The sequence below is a fragment of the Lissotriton helveticus genome, chromosome 8 (assembly GCF_964261635.1).
Source record: "Lissotriton helveticus chromosome 8, aLisHel1.1, whole genome shotgun sequence".
Classification (NCBI taxonomy): domain Eukaryota; kingdom Metazoa; phylum Chordata; class Amphibia; order Caudata; family Salamandridae; genus Lissotriton; species Lissotriton helveticus.
The window spans coordinates 1,669,504,765-1,669,517,264 of record NC_136069.1 but is presented as its reverse complement, the minus strand read 5'-3'; the positions used below and the strand labels follow the sequence as shown (position 1 = coordinate 1,669,517,264).

At 44.0% G+C, this 12,500-nt stretch overlaps 1 protein-coding gene across 7 annotated transcripts in view; it reads right to left on the bottom strand.

Annotated features, from left to right (window-relative positions):
• The window catches only part of LOC144773616 (transient receptor potential cation channel subfamily M member 2-like), a 4,189,411-nt gene that overhangs the window by 3,951,639 nt on the left and 225,272 nt on the right, over window positions 1-12,500 (bottom strand). The gene's annotated exons all lie outside the window — the stretch shown is intronic.

Here is a 12,500-nt window from a genome sequence, read left to right as displayed (position 1 = left end):
ATAGATAGATAGATAGATAGATAGATAGATAGATAGATAGATAGATAGATAGATAGATAGATAGATAGATAGATAGATAGATAGATAGAGTGAGGGCGATAGATAGAGTGAGGGCGATAGATAGAGTGAAGGCGATAGATAGATAGAAAGATAGATAGATATACAGATAGATAGATAGAGTGAGGGCGATTAGATAGATAGAGTGAGGCCGATAGATAGATAGAGTGAGGGCGATAGATAGATAGACAGATAGAGTGAGGGCGATAGATAGATAGACAGATAGAGTGAGGGCGATAGATCGATAGACAGATAGAGTGAGGGAGATAGATAGATAGATAGATAGATGGATGGATGGATGGATGGATGGATGGATAGATAGATAGATAGATAGATAGATAGATAGATAGATAGATAGATAGATAGATAGATAGACAGACAGACAGACAGACAGACAGACAGACAGACAGACAGACAGATAGATAGATAGATAGATAGATAGATAGATAGATAGATAGATAGATAGATAGATAGATAGATAGATAGATAGATAGATAGAGCAAGGGAGATAGATAGATAGATAGATAGATAGATGGATGGATGGATGGATGGATGGATGGATGGATGGATATGTGGTAAATAAATAAATAATACCCTATTTTTGACTAGACATATATCATAACAGATAGCTCAATAAATAAGAGTCAAGATTCGAGGTAGTAGGAGTTTTGCAGGTTTAATACAGCATAAGGACAGGAACAGGACAACCTGCATAGGAATAGGATGGCAGGGCCCAGCAGCTGCTGGGGCTGGGTCTGGGATGAGCGCGCTGACTTTTAATAACAATACATGAACATATATACATAACGCAAACACATAGCATTACATTGCAGTAGGCGTAGCAGTGGGTGGAGCAGAAGGCGTGACGCGTAGCAGTCGCGAAAGATAAGGGTAAAAAGAGGTGTAACAGGGCGTATACATAGACATGTGATGCAAACGTAACAGAATATGTCATGAATGGGGCGGAAACCATGGAGGGGGCTACCTAAGGAGCCGGGACCTCTAACCTGATGGTGCGCGCAAACTAGCAATGACGTATCACTAGAAGAAGCTGGGGGCTATGAACTCTGTGCTAGGAGCAGAGACTGAAGTCTGGAAAGTCAGGGCGACATGTACCTAAACAGTATCTAGTATCTGATGTTTAGAGAACATGTTGATATAAACTAGAAGTTAGGAGGGGAAAGGCTAACTTGATTCTAAGACTGGACCATGCATTATTCTACATGTAGTGCGTGATGAAGAATATTAAATGACCATTAAATGCAGTATTTCTCTAACATGGAGCCCTGAAGGCTAGACAATGACGGAAACTATTGATGCGATTCAGTAGTTTAGGAATGCAGAGAAGGAGGGCTGAACTGATAACTGGACTCATAACATACTCTTGGCAGACTCAGAGGCAGAGCCAGGCTGCACCGGGCACTGAGAGGCAGGAAGTAAGTGAAAGGTCGAGGATACAGGTGGGGGCTGTATCGCTCCTCAGCGAGGCTTCAGGAGACAGGAGCTGAATCTAGTGTCCAGGCCCTTTTGAGGCCTAGAAACGGGGACTTTATAATAGAATAACGTGCACACTGAGAAACGTGGCAACGTAGCTTTACATAGGCCTGATATTCGTAGTATTCACGAGAACTGGAAACTGGCATACTAGAGGTGGACACAACTGTAATTGCGTCATTAATCGAACATGGGGAATGCATATGCATATTTAATCATGCACACATAACATATGATGGATGACACGTAGGGACACAGAACATGGCAAAATTTACTTTTCCACATTCCCTCCTTGTCACTACGTTTCCATCAGGAAACATCAATTTTCATGATACCGTCTATCATTTCATACAGTATCATTTGCTCGTCTCGAATTATCCTGGAACGGGATTTAGAACGGGGCTTGGGACTAGGAATACAAGAGGTAGCACAAATGCCGCAAATCGCAGGGCCACATTGTATACAGAGGCAGCAGCTGAATATGATCGCTACTGCAATACCTAGGAAGGACAATATTTTCCATCCCCATGCGGAAATTATATTCCAGAACCAACCGGACCATGTCCAGGTGCCTGGATCTTGGTGTATCAGATGGGCAATTTTATGGAGTCTGGTTATAGCTGAATAAACAGACGGCGCGTTATTTGGAATGAAAATGCAGCAACTAGATCCGATGACTCTACAGGCCCCGCCCCTATCGGCCAGTATGACGTCAAGGACGAGACGATTCTGTAAAACGACAAATCTCATAGCAGATTGCTCTTCGGTTAAGTTACCTAGAGCAGAGGCAGTCTCATTTACTACAGCTTCGAGGGTTCTGGTTAACCTACGGATTAGCTTACTGTTCTGGATAGGTCCTATAAAGAAGAAGAAACCTCTGTTGAAATCTGTATACTGTTCTAGAGCAGTTTCAGTATAATCGACAATTGGGGACTCCCTTCTATGTCTAATGTGTACTAGATGTGTGTTTCTATGATAATCAGGTGGGGCTAGAAAAACTGGTGGCAGTAGGAAGGCAATGTAACAGGTTCCCTCCCAATCGAGGGGCAGACGAACATATGCGGTTTGACCACAAATAAAATAAGAGTGACGTGAAGCTTTAAAGATAGATTTCCCACTGTCATTATACTTGACAATAGTAGTACAATCACTATGTCCTACATGTACAGAACCCTTATTTCGGACACATAATTCGCCTTTGACTGGTAGTACTGAAATAGCAGGTAAGTCTGGAGTAGTATCAGATTGAACATTCAGGACCATAAAATTCGACGAATAATTACCTAAATTATACACTTCATTTTCTAGATCTAAACCTGTTCTGTGGGGAAGACCTTGCTTGTCTGGAAAACATGTACTGTTAAGAAAAGACATATCTGTTGAGGATGACGTTAACGTGGACCATGCTCCACACGAACCATTATGTGAGAATGGATAAGGAAAAAGTGGCAGAACTCCCTTCGGTGTCTGGAAAGGGGGGAGTCGACCACACACCCAACAATTAGTGGCATTGCTGGACTGGTGTGAGTAATGTAACATGCGGATAAAGGAATTATTTCGCATAGCGAGGCGGTAAGAGAGTTCATGAGGAGGCAGATCACTAAACGTGTGCTCTATTGTAGCATTAGCAGACTTATTTACATGAAGAACTGGGAAGTACAAGAAAAATGCGTAACTGGTGCAGGAAATCATAAGGCTGAGAAATAATATGAAACATAGAAAAACGATACATCGGATTGAGTTTTGACTAACTCTCTCTCTATGGGGGTCTATTTTATACATGTCAGAAACAGTCTAACCGTTTCACCTAGGGGAGGACTTAGACAATCAAACTGACTGACTTATTTTACTAGACCGAAGTTTTAGCTTGTACTCCTGTTGTGGAGTTTTCTCTAACAGGGGAGGGGTTGTAGCAATGTCTTTTGCGGGACAGTCCTTGAGAACAATATTTTGGCAATCCTTTGAATCCTGGGAAATGTTCTTTAAGACGGGTTTCAGTCCATTAAAAAGTTTGACATGAGAAAGGTGTACCCAGCCTTTGCGTCCTTCCAACTTCACGGCTGTACGGGTGGTGAGGAGGACCTGTCGGGGCTCTTTCCAACGAGGCTCCAGCGGACTTGATCTGTCAAAGTTGCGGACCATCACCATGGATCCTGGGACGATTTCATGCGGTGCCACCTCGGTATTGTCTGGAAATGCGGCAGCAACCTGTGAACGACATGAGTTGAGGGCAGACATCAAGGAAGCTAGGTAATCTGTCAGCATATTACTTGAAACATCGGTAATACTTCGGGGTCTAGGAGTACCCCACATATTTGGGGGGCGGCCGAAAACGACCTCATACGGGGACAGACCTGATCTGGAATGTGCGACCATGCGCATATAAAATAAAGCGACTGGCAGAGCTACTAGCCAGTCCACACCTTTTTCTTTACACACTTTTGCAATACGGATTTTTAGAGTCTGATTATGTCTCTCTACGAGACCGGCTGCTTCAGGATGGCGTACACAATGAAACTTCCACTGGTACCCTAGCAAAAGGGAAACATGCTTCATGAGTTCAGATGAGAATGGCTGACCGTTGTCAGAATATACGACTCTAGGGAGTCCATAACGAGGGAAGAACTCACGAACCAACTGCTTGGCAGTGGTCGCGGCTGTGTAATCTGGAACTGGATATGCTTCTGTCCACCTGGACAAAGCGCATACAGCTACAAGGACATACTTGAAACCTCGACATCGCTCCATCTGAATATAATCCATCTGGAGGACTTCAAAAGGGTGGTCAGGGGGCTGGAATCCACCTTGTTCCACCGGGACACTTTTACCTGGATTAAACTGGCAACATATCATACAGGTACGGACTTTCTGCTTGGCTGCAGCTCGTAAATGCTTGTTGAACCAAATGTTCTGGATACTGTCTAACATAGCTTTTTCTCCTAAATGTGCTGGACTATGTGCGGTATTAATAATGACTTGAACCATAGAGTCGGGGAGAAACCATGTGGCTCTACCCTTCGTTAACCATCCTTGATCTGTCTGGACCCCTCCTTGTTCGGACCATTTCTTGATTTCTTCGGGAGTAGCGTGTAACTGTATGTCTATGACATCTTGTGTAGGGTCCTTAACTGTCATGCATGTAATCGGATCTGGAGTGTGTGTCATGTTAACTGGAATGTCTAGAGTCTGTGCTGTAAGCTTGGCTGTGCGATCTGCTAGATCATTACCTTGAGAAATAATGTCAGTAACTTTCGTATGTGCTTTGCACTTCATGATAGCGATAGATGTCGGCAAGTGTATGGCATCTAACAGAGCTTGAATAAGGAGACCATGCTGAATCTTGGTTCCATGAGAAGTCATGAAACCTCTCTCCTGCCAGAGCACTCCGAAGTCGTGTACGACTCCAAATGCGTAACGTGAATCTGTGTAAACATTAACTTTCAAGTTCTTGGCGTGTATGCAGGCTTGAGCAACTAGCTCTGCTGCTTGAGCGGACAGGGTGTCAATACGGTGTGTTTCAAGAACTTCAGTGTCAGTAGTCACTGCATACGCGGCGACTAGTTCTCCTGTACTTGTTCTCATACATGAACCATCCACATAAAGTGTCAGGTCGGGATCTGGTAACGGAATATCTGTCAGATCTTGTCTTGGCTTTGTCGTAATGTTAACTACTTCCACGCAATCATGTGTGGCTGGATTCGAAGTAACTGATGGTAATAATGTAGCAGGATTAAGGATGTTGCAGCGTCTGATTTCTATGTGTGGCTGGAACAGTGTCAATTCATAACCTGTTAAACGTGCAATTGTCAAGTGCTGAGTTTGTGTTCGGTTTAAAAGAACTTCCACAGAATGTGGAACTTGTACTGTCAAGGTATGTCCTAAGACTATGGAATCACTTTGTCTGATAGCTAGTGCTGTGGCTGCAACTGACTTGAGGCACGCAGGCAGAGCCTGGGCTACAGGATCTAATGTGCTCGAAAAATAAGCACAAGGCTTGTATTGTCCTGCTTGATCTTGTGTGAGAACAGATAATGCTGTACCTTCACGTTCAGTAACGAAAAGTGTAAAAGGCTTACTGTAGTTCGGTGTCGCTAGAACTGGAGCTTGGCATAGGGCTTTCTTTAACTCATTGAAACTAAGTGTATGTTCAGATGTCCAAGGGAGGACAGTCGGTACGGCTGCCTCCTGTGTCGTTAACTGTATCAGTGGCTTGGCTAGAAATGCATACTGAGGAATCCATTGTCTGCAATAAGAAGTAAGGCCGATAAAAGCACGTACCTCCTTCTGGGTCTTGGGCTGAGGAAGACTCGCTATTAACTGGATACGGTCTGGTGTCAACTGCCTACCCCTCTTGGACAGCAAGTGTCCTAAGTAGACCACTTGCTGGACACAGAATTGAAGCTTCGAAGGGGACACCTTGTGCCCCATCTCGGCTAGGAAATACAAGACTGTAAGTGATGCTCGCTCGCAAGCACGTTCAGAACGGGCTGTGATCAGTAGATCATCGACATACTGGAGCAGGGCAGTGTCAGTTGGCATGTGAATGTTGTCTAGTTGTCTCTTAAGTGCTTGACTGTAAATACTAGGACTTTCTGTGAAACCTTGAGGAGCTCGTGTAAACATATAGCTCCTTCCATTTAAACAAAATCCGAAAAGGAACTGGCTGTCTGGATGAATAGGAACACTGAAAAATGCGTTCTTGAGGTCTATGACAGTGAAGAACGTGGCTTCGGAATCAATGGCCGTTAATAGGGAAGAGATGTCTGGGACAACTGGGTACTGCGGAATAATACATTTATTAAGCTCTCGTAGGTCAATCACTAATCGATATACTGGGGGTGCATTTGGATCAGTACGTTTCATGACTGGAATGATCGGAGAATTACATACATTGGAGTCAGTTTCTACAACCACTCCTTGAGCCATGAGCTCGTCAATAATTTTGGATAAGGCTGCTACAGCCTCAGGTGGCAATCTGTACTGTCTGATTCGTGGTAACACTACACCTGGCTTGAGAGTCACACGATAGGGTGTGATTTGCATATAACCTACATCAGTTGGACCTTGCGCCCATAAATGCTGCGGAACGTTAGACAGTCTTGAATCAAAATCTCGTAATACATAGTGACCCTTGAAGTCACGTAGGAACAATCGTATTCCCTCTGGGGAACAGCATATAACTGCACCTAACTCTTTCAGTGTCTTAATGCCTAATAGGTTTTCTGGACATGATTTAGTAAGTAACAGATCAGTAGTGCGGGACAATGGACCTACTTCTAGAGTAACTGGCTTTGAAATCTCATTTACGATAGGTTTTCCTGAAAATCCAAGGGAAACATTTCTTGAGCCTGAGAGCGGAGCCCCTGGAACTTCGGCGTGACTAATTGTGGTCCTACTTGCCCCTGTATCAATCAAAAACTTTCTGTCTTTCCCTAATACTTGACTGTGAACATAGGGACCTTCTTGATCTACAGGTATCTCGATGAGAGGCAAGCCTACCTCCCTCTCTAGGCTGTTTCATGAATACTGCTGGTACTCTGGATACTCAGACTGTGCATACTGGTACATCTGCGATGTAACATGCTGTGTTGCAGCGATAGGCTGCGGTGCTGTAACTGTCTGTGGTGCATTCTGTGGCTGAGGAATCTGTGAAACTTGTTCTTGTCTAGGCGGACGTGGTCTTTCTTTAGTCTTACCAGTAGCTATGTTGTGTTTCAGGACTGCACACTCATTTATGAAATGACCTGGCTGTTTACAATAATTGCAGTTCCCTTTAACGGGAGCTGCAGGATGACTGGCTTGATTCGGACCCCTCTTCTGACTGTCTTGAGGAACAGATTGTGCAACTAGTACTTTCATTTTCGTGTCTTTCATACGTTTTCTTTCGTGTTCTTGTTCTTCTCTGATTCTATTCTGGTGGTATTGAAGCATTTGCAACATCTGGGACGGGGTATTAGCTTGCCAGGTACTTTCGACTTTCAGAACTCGATTTTTAATTTGTGGACTTGAATTCTCGACTAATTTAGTAACAAAAAGGTGAGGGTATGACTCACTACTTGTCTTGAGGCCACTGTTGATACTAAAACACTTTTCAAATCTAGAATAAAAATCACTAATATCCTCATCTTGTTTCTGTTTACAGGCTGAGATTGCATCCCAGTCTTCTTTTCTAGTTGTCAATAATCTGGGTAAAACTTGTATTAATAATTCTGGTAATTCTTTACATTTATCTCCAAGACCGGTACCTGGTACTCGTGCCTTGTCTTCAGCTTCTAGAACTGCCCAATCGATCTTTTTCTCTCCCACCTCCCATTCTTTTTCCTTGAGCTTTTCATACACCCCTGCGGGCAGCAGAACCTTTAACATTTTAATTATATCTGGGTATGTGTATTCTCCCATACGGAGCATGTCTTTTAATTCTCTATGGAACCCTGCTGGATCTTTGTCATGACAGGGAATTAATTTCTTCATCTCGAGGAGTTCCATCTTTGTTATTGGAGTGTAAACAAACACTCGCTGCATTTCGCCACCCGTTCCTTTAACTGGGTGGACTTCTCGTAACGGATTCTGTCTCTCCATGTAAAACGGTTTACTTTCTGGAGGTGAGGCATGAACAAAATGCGGGTTCAGAAACGTTCTATATTTGTGACGCTGTTCTAGAATGACACTAATTAAATCGGTACCTAGACCTTTCCATCTATACTGGAGTAACTCGTTCAGGATATCATGTAACGGACCTGGATCAGAGTGTTGACCCTCATACAATGTAATGAGGTGCTGAATCATATACATACCCGCCAGTCGTTGCTCGGCTGGGGGCATTTTCAGAAACATTTGTGCCACTATTTCGTCTGGAAAAGTGGTAGAATCAGTAATCCATCGGACTGCTGATCGGGCTAGTTCTTGTTCATGCATGGTACTTAACTCACTGTAACCGATTCGTGATTTCAGAATGTGATCGGTAGCTTGAAACACTTGTTCTAGTGAACCTTGTTCTGGTGCTGGAGAATGAAAAATAGACTTGTGTTCTAGGCGTAAATGGCGATCTGGAAATCTAGATTTTCCTACATACGCTATTCTGGCGGGATTCTCGTCCTCTACCTCTTCAGTATCAGAGTTACTTTCTTTCTCGCTTACTTGTGCTGCTTTACGCTGTTCGTGTAATTTTATTATTTCTCTACGGATTTTCTTGTACATACTCTCCATAGCACCGACGGTCTTGTGCTTACCCTCGGCTATATTATCACTCCACCTTGTCAGGATTTTCATTTCGGCCGGATCTTTAGACGGGTAATCTTGTTCTCTTATTAGACAATTGATCAGAAACTTTAATATCATGAGCTGGATCTCGGCTTTCCTTTGAGACATGGCCTCGCTAATACTTTCTGGATCATCCCCTGTACGGATGAAACGATATATTCTGTCTAGATCTTCTTTCATATTCGGTAAGGTGACTAGATACTCGGCCACCTTTCTTACGCGGAATGAATATAAAACCATATTATCCTCGCCTGGGACTGGATCATAGCCGCATTCGGCAAGGGATTTTCTTATTTCTGCTACAGTCTGATGTCTGGGCGTACGCTGTGACGCTTGTGCATGTAACTCGGCTGTCGTTAAACGCTTGTGTGGCGGCGGGGTTTGAGGAGTACCTCCTCCTGCGGCCCCTAAACTGGAGTCTAGGTCTACTGAGGCTCTTCGTCCTGGCAGAGTGGGAAATGGAAATGTAGGCTGGACTTGTATGGCGGGCTGGACCGGGGGTACCGTAACGGGTACTCCGGTGTCTGGAGGAGCGGGAAGTGCCTGATTTACAGGGACTGGTGGAGCGCGAACAGGATTTGCATATTCTGGGACTGTGTCGTCCAAATAGGACGAAATAAAAATATCAGCTGCGGTCTGTTTGTGACGTAGCTTGGTCGGAACTAATGGTGGCGGGAAATTACTGGATGCCTCTGGGGTCGCTTTTGGCAAGCCCTCGGCAAAGAGAGGGTACATACCCCTAATAAGGGCATGCCTCTGTCTGTCTGACTGTTCGGCTTTGACTTGTTCACCTGTCTCGATTAGTTCTTTTTCTTGTGCTCGTTCTAAGGATTCTCTACTTAATTCTGACTTTCTGATTTCCTTTTCGGTTCTTTTATGAGCTTCTTTACGCCATAACTCGATGGCATCTTTCTGTGACTGTCTGGCTTTCTTTTTCCATAATGCTTCTTCTACTCGCATGATGCATTCGGCATCCCATGTACCCGATACGGGCCATCTATACTTTTCTTCTAACTGTTTGGTATACTCTACCCATAAGTCTAGATACAATATGGCGCTTATGCCATGCTTCTGATACATAAAGTGACCTGGACTGTCCCTCGGCGGGACAGGAACTGCTTCTTCTAACAAACCCTTTCTAGTTTTTAGCTGACGTAATCTCGAAAAGAGAGACATTGTAAACTTGAATCGGAACACAATACAATACACGAGAAACAATAACAATTTGGAGAACAATTCAGGCATACCACGACATTGGAAATACATTGAACAACATCATAACATAACAGTTCGGACAGAATATTACCTGGAATACTGAGAACAGAAACACAAGAATTTCTCGAGAACGGAACAGACTAGAGTTACTGGATGCACTGCTGAAACAGTACGGAACATACCGGTCCCATAAAGGGACGCATCAAGACCCGTATCCACCTAGGTGAACACTTCGTTTGTGAGTCTGTGTACCACCAACCCACGGACCAGAGTCAATTTAGATTGACCCTGTCTAGATACTACCCCAGTAATGGTACTCACCGGGCAGCAAGAACGGAAGGCCTCGGACTGGACTGGACTGCTACGACGACGGACGACGAACTTCGGACTTCAGTTACGGGTGGGCCTCCGGATACCTCGGACCTTGGACTCTTGGCTTGGGCTCTGGTCGGGACTCGCCGCGTTCCTCCACCGTCTCGTTTGGATGCTGGACCGCCTCCTCCGTCTCCTCCGTGGGCCTGAGGGATACTTGAAGCAGAAATATCTGCCGGTGCACAGAAGAGTTCCGTCACGACTGCAGAGGGTCAGGGGGTCGGCGTGGCTTCACCGACGCGTGGGGAAAGGGCAAGTCCCTGTTCGGGCGCCATTATGTGGTAAATAAATAAATAATACCCTATTTTTGACTAGACATATATCATAACAGATAGCTCAATAAATAAGAGTCAAGATTCGAGGTAGTAGGAGTTTTGCAGGTTTAATACAGCATAAGGACAGGAACAGGACAACCTGCATAGGAATAGGATGGCAGGGCCCAGCAGCTGCTGGGGCTGGGTCTGGGATGAGCGCGCTGACTTTTAATAACAATACATGAACATATATACATAACGCAAACACATAGCATTACATTGCAGTAGGCGTAGCAGTGGGTGGAGCAGAAGGCGTGACGCGTAGCAGTCGCGAAAGATAAGGGTAAAAAGAGGTGTAACAGGGCGTATACATAGACATGTGATGCAAACGTAACAGAATATGTCATGAATGGGGCGGAAACCATGGAGGGGGCTACCTAAGGAGCCGGGACCTCTAACCTGATGGTGCGCGCAAACTAGCAATGACGTATCACTAGAAGAAGCTGGGGGCTATGAACTCTGTGCTAGGAGCAGAGACTGAAGTCTGGAAAGTCAGGGCGACATGTACCTAAACAGTATCTAGTATCTGATGTTTAGAGAACATGTTGATATAAACTAGAAGTTAGGAGGGGAAAGGCTAACTTGATTCTAAGACTGGACCATGCATTATTCTACATGTAGTGCGTGATGAAGAATATTAAATGACCATTAAATGCAGTATTTCTCTAACATGGAGCCCTGAAGGCTAGACAATGACGGAAACTATTGATGCGATTCAGTAGTTTAGGAATGCAGAGAAGGAGGGCTGAACTGATAACTGGACTCATAACATACTCTTGGCAGACTCAGAGGCAGAGCCAGGCTGCACCGGGCACTGAGAGGCAGGAAGTAAGTGAAAGGTCGAGGATACAGGTGGGGGCTGTATCGCTCCTCAGCGAGGCTTCAGGAGACAGGAGCTGAATCTAGTGTCCAGGCCCTTTTGAGGCCTAGAAACGGGGACTTTATAATAGAATAACGTGCACACTGAGAAACGTGGCAACGTAGCTTTACATAGGCCTGATATTCGTAGTATTCACGAGAACTGGAAACTGGCATACTAGAGGTGGACACAACTGTAATTGCATCATTAATCGAACATGGGGAATGCATATGCATATTTAATCATGCACACATAACATATGATGGATGACACGTAGGGACACAGAACATGGCAAAATTTACTTTTCCACAGATAGATAGATAGATAGATAGATAGATAGATAGATAGATAGATAGATAGATAGATAGATAGATAGATAGATAGATAGATAGATAGATAGATAGATAGATAGATAGATAGAGCAAGGGAGATAGATAGATAGATAGAGTGAGGGCGATAGATAGATAGTGAGGGCAATAGATAGATAGATAGAGTGAGGGCAATAGCAAGATAGAGTGAGGGCGATAGATAGATAGAGTGAGGCTGATAGATAGATAGATAGAGTGAGGGCGATAGATAGAGTGAAGGCGATAGATAGATAGATAGATAGATAGATAGATAGATAGATAGATAGATAGATAGATAGATAGATAGATAGATAGATAGATAGATAGATAGATAGAGTGAGGGCGATTAGATAGATAGAGTGAGGGCGATAGATAGATAGATAGATAGATAGATAGATAGATAGATAGATAGATAGATAGATAGATAGATAGATAGATAGATAGATAGATAGATAGATAGATAGATAGATAGATAGATAGATAGATAGATAGATAGATAGATAGATAGATAGATAGAGTTAGGGCGATAGAGTGAGGGCGATAGATAGAGTGAAGGCGATAGATAGAGTGAGGGCGATAGAT